Source organism: Elephantulus edwardii, unplaced genomic scaffold (genome assembly GCF_000299155.1).
Source record: "Elephantulus edwardii isolate Elephantulus edwardi_28Jun2011 unplaced genomic scaffold, EleEdw1.0 scaffold00228, whole genome shotgun sequence".
NCBI lineage: Eukaryota > Metazoa > Chordata > Mammalia > Macroscelidea > Macroscelididae > Elephantulus > Elephantulus edwardii.
In genome coordinates this window covers 2,031,557-2,036,832 of record NW_006399978.1, presented here as the reverse complement: position 1 = coordinate 2,036,832, position 5,276 = coordinate 2,031,557, and positions in this window count along the sequence as shown.

Sequence of the window (5,276 nt, the reverse complement as noted above, 5' to 3'; positions counted from 1 at the left end):
AGGGACATCATGCTTGGGAGGGTGGAGGAACGGTGCAGGAGAGGAAGGCCCTCTATGAGGTGGATTGATTCAGTGATTGGGATAATTGGGATGGGAGTGTCGGCGACAGTGCAATTGGCACAGGACAGAGTGGAGTTTAGGGCTGTTGTACATAGGGTCGCTGTGAGTCGCAGGCGACTTGATGGCACATAACAACAACAACAACATGTAAAACCCACACATGGACCTGAAAAAAACCAAGGTAATACAGCATGGTTTAAGATTAAGAAAAGAGTGAATCAGTGTATCCTTTCTCCATACCTATTCAGTCTGTATGCTGAGCAAATCAATCCAGAGTATGGACTATGTGAACAAAAATGGTGACGTCAGGGTTGTGGAAATCTCATCAACCACTTGCATTATGTAGGTGACACACTGGTTGCAGAAAGTGAAGAAAACTTGAAATAATTGTTGAGGAAGATGAAGAACCATAGCCTTCAATATGAATTACATTTCAACACCAAGAAAACAAAAATCCTTGTCACTGATAGAATAGATGATATATGTAGAAAAGATTGAAGTTGTCAACAATTTATTTTACTTGAGTCCATTATCAACACCCATAAATAGTCAAGAAACAAAAATAATGTGTTGCTTTGGGAAAATCTACTATCTAAGACTTCTCCAAATTGCTAAAGAGAACAGGGGTCTGTTTAAAGACTACAGTACACTTTATCCAAGCCATAGTAATTCTTAGTTGTTTGCTATGCATCTGAAAGTTGGACAATGAATAAAGATGACAGAAGAACAATCAATGACTTTGAGTTGTGATGTTGGAGAAAATTACTGAATATCCCATGGATGGCCAAAAGAACAAACAAATCTAATCTGAAGAAGTGCAATCTGAGTGCTCTTTAGAGGCAAGAATGGTGAAAATTCATCTTACTTACTTTCGACATATTTTTAGAAGGAACTAATCCTTGAAGAGAGATACCATTCTGGGAAAAATAGAGGGTCAGCAAAAGAGAGGAAGAATCTCCATGAGATGGATTGACATAGTGACTAGTACAATGGGCTTGGGCATGACTGAGATAATGAAGATGACACAAGATACAGAGAGCAGGGGTCAGATCTGTTATTTATAGGGACCTTATGCATCCTACTTGACTGGAGGATATCTAACAATTTATAATATCCTAGGGTAAGTTAGTATCAACTTAACTTCAATACCATACAAGAAATTCTGTACTTATGCCATTCTTCCCTGCCCCCATATTATTGTTAATACTATATATTTCATATACCTGTAACATATCCTTGCTTTTTCTACAATGTCATTAAAAAGTATAAAGGACAAAACAATTAATCAAGTTTGTTTTTATGACTAGCCTTTATTCTTGTGTATGCAGTTTCCTTTACTAATCTTTGTTTTTCTTATATGGTTTAAACTGCATTCTAGTCTCTTTCCCCTTCCATCTGCAGAACTATTATAGGTATTTTTTGTAAGGCAAATATGATGGATATGAACTATTTTAGCCTTTGATAATTGTTATTGTTAGGTGCTGTCATGTTGAGTATGACTCACTCCTATTGATATTAGAACAGCAAATCTATACCTTGCATCCTCATAATTTCTGATATACTTGAACCCATTGTTATAGTTACTGTGTCAATCCATATCTTTGAAGGTCTTCTCTTTTGTTGACCTTTCCAAGCATGATTTATTTTTCAAAGGGCCAGCCCCTCCTACTCACAACTTACTTAAAATATATGAAACAAAGCTTCACCATGCTTGCCTTTAAGGAGCACCATGGACTGCCAAGAAAACAAACAGATTCATCCTAGAGAGGGTTAAATCAGGCTACTCCTTGGAAGCAAAGATTCTGGGGCTTCGTCTGACATGCTTTGGACATGTTGCAAGGAGAGACAGGTCTTTGGAGAGGGACATCATGCTGGGTAGAGTAGAGGGACAGCGCAGGAGGGGAAGACCCTCTGTGAGGTGGATTGATTCAGTGACTGGGGTAATCGGGATGGGTGTGTTAGAGGCAATGTGATTGGCACAGGATAGAGCAGGGTTTAGGGCTGTTGTACATAGGGTCGCTATGAGTCGCAGGCCACTTGATGGCACATAACAACAACAACAACCGCTAGTGCCAAGGGTGTTGATGGTGGATCCAAGCAAGAGGAAATTGTCGACAACTTCATTCTTTCTTTCCCATCATGATTTTGCTTTTTAGCTCAGTGGTGAGGATTTTTTTTTAATTTTAATGTTTAATTTTTTTAATATGTTGCGAATGAGATTTCAAATCAACAGTTGAAATGAAAGACATCCTTGGAAGTATATAGCAAGGCTGTATAGAGAAACATTTTAATCCGACTATGATCTTTCAGATTTTTTAAATATTATTTTATTAATTTTAAAGAACATTTACAGAGATTTTGGATTTCCATTCATTCATTGTTGCATTTTTCTCCCTGCCCACCCTTCCCCGCCAGTTCACTCTTCTCTTTGAAAAGTCAAAGAAAAAATTCCTTCATTGATATACAATCTCCTCCTACCCCCAAGTACACACCACCATGCCACCTTCATTCTGGACTCTTGTCATAACCATAATACCCAATCCTATATCACCTTTAAACTGTTCTCTTTCTCATCTGTTTCAGTACAGTATACATAATTTATCCATTTTTTCTCAGTCTCACTCCAACTCTGATGTCAGTCCCATTCTACAACAGTGGCACTATGCAGTATTTGTCCTTTTGTGACTGAGAGATTTCACTCAGCATAATGTCCTCCAGGGTCACCCATTTTGAACAATATTACATGAGTCCCTTGTTTTTCAATGCAGCATAGTATTCCATTGTGTGAATATACCACAGCTTCTCTATCCATTAATTTGTTGATGGACACTTGGATTGCTTCCAACTCTTTTCTATTGTGAACAAAGACATAATAAACATGGGTGAGCATATATCTGCTTGGGTGGCAGTTTTAGTTTCTTTAGAGTATATTCTCAGTAGTGGAATTGGTGGGTCAAACGGTATTTCTATTTCCAACTTTTTGAGAAAGCACCATACTGCCTTCCATAGTAGTTGTACCATTTTACACTGCCACTAACAGTGAATAAGGGTTCCAGGTTCTCCACAGCCTTGCAAGCATTTGTTGTTTGCTGCTCTGTTGAATTTTGCTATTCTTACTAGGATGAAATGATATCTTATAGTTGTTTTCATTTACATCTCTCTTAGAGCTGGGGATTTTGAACATTTCTTCATGTGTTTGTTCATCTGAATGTCTTCTTTGGTGAAATGTCTGTTCATATCCTGTGTGCATTTTGCACTTGAGTTGTTTACCTTTATCCTGTTGTGGTGCTCAAGTATTTTATAAATTCTAGATATAAGTCCATTATCAGACGTGTCATTACCAAATATTTTTTCCCCAGTCTGTGGCTTCTCTTTTATACCCTGCTGGAGAAGTTTTTGGATGTGCATAGGGATTTGATTCTTAGAAGGCCCCATTCATCTATTTTTTCCTTTTATTTCAGGATGCATGGAAGACTGTTTATTTTGTAGATTAAGGCTTCTAGAGTTCTTTCAAGCTTTTACCTAATGAAGTTTATAATCCTTCATTTTAGTCCTAGGTCCTTGATCCACTTAGAGTTGGCTTTTGTGTATGGTGTGAGGTCTGGGTCTTGTTTGAGTTTTCTGAAGATGGTTTTCCAATTTTGCCAACACCATTTGTTAAAAAGGCTGTCATTTCCCCACTTAACTGATTTCATCTCCTTGTCAAAAATCAGTTGATCATAGGTAGATGGGCTGATTTTGGGATTCTCAATTCTATTCCATTGGTCTATGTGTCTGTCAGTGTACCAGTTACTACACTGTCTTGACCACCATGGCAATGTAGTAGGATTTGAACTCAGGTAGTGAGATGCCTCCTACCTTGTTCCTCTTCTTTTTTTATATTTTAATTTATTTAATTGTTCCTCTTCTTAAGGAGTGCTTTGGTTATTCAGGCTCCTTTCCATTCCAAATGAAATTGGAAATTGCCATCTCGTTGAAGAATGGGATTGGTATTTCCATTGGAATTGCATTAAACGTGTAAATTGCCTTTGGTAATATTGACATTTTCACAATATTGAGTCATCCTATCTAAGAGCAAGGCATATTCTTCTATTTCTCCAGGTTTCTTTTTTGTTTCTTGTAGTAATGTTTTGTAATTTTCTTTGAATAGATCCTTTGTGTTTCTGGTTAGGTTTACCCCAACTATTTAATCTTGTGATTAGCTATTGTGATGGGTATTGTTTTTCTTAGTTCCAGTTTTATAATCTGTTTGTCACTGTAGAGAAATCCAATTAAATTTTGTATGTTGATCTTGTATCCTGCCACTTTGCTGAATTGGTCAACTGTCTAGTAGTTTTCTTGCTGAGTCTTTAGGGTTTTCTAAGTCTACTATCATATCACCTGCATATAGAGATAATTTTACCTCCTCTTTGCCAATTTGAATACCTCTTAGTTCCTTCTCTTGTCTTATTGCTACTGCTAAGACTTCCGGTATAGTATTGAATAGGAGAGGTGAGAGTGGGAATCCTTGCCTAGTTCCTTTTTTTAAAGGGAATGCTTTAAACCTCTCTCCATTGAGAACAGTGTTGGCTCTCTGGTTTGCATATATACTTTTTACTGTGTTGTAGAAATTATCTTTCTATTCCTATTTTGTTAAGTGTTTTAATCAGGAAAGGATGTTGGATTTTGTCAAAGGCTTTTTGTGCATCAATTGATAGGATCATGTGGTTCTTGTTCTTTGCTTTGTTAATGTGATCAATTACACGATTGTTTTCCTTATGTTGAACCATCCTTGCATACCTGTTTTGAATCACATTAGGTAGGTCATGGAGAATTATTTTTTTTATGTATCATTGGATTCTATTGGCCAGGATTTTATTCAGGATTTTTACATGTATGTTCATGAGAGATACTGGCCTATAGTATTCTATTTTGGTGGTGCCCTTTTCTGGCTTTGGTATCAAGGATATGTTTGCTTCATAGAATGATTCTGGGAAAATTCCAACCTTTTCTATTTTCTGAAATAGTTTATGTAGAATTGGTGACAGTTCTCTGAATTTTTTATAAAATTCACTTGTAAAACAAGCTGGTCCAGGACTTTTTTGGTTGTTGTTGGAAGTTGTTTTGTTACCTTTTCAATTGCTTCTTTTGTAATGGGTCTATTCAGGTGTTCAATTTCAGTCCATATCAATTTAGGCAGGTTGTGAATTTCTAAGTATTTGTCCATTTCTCTAGGT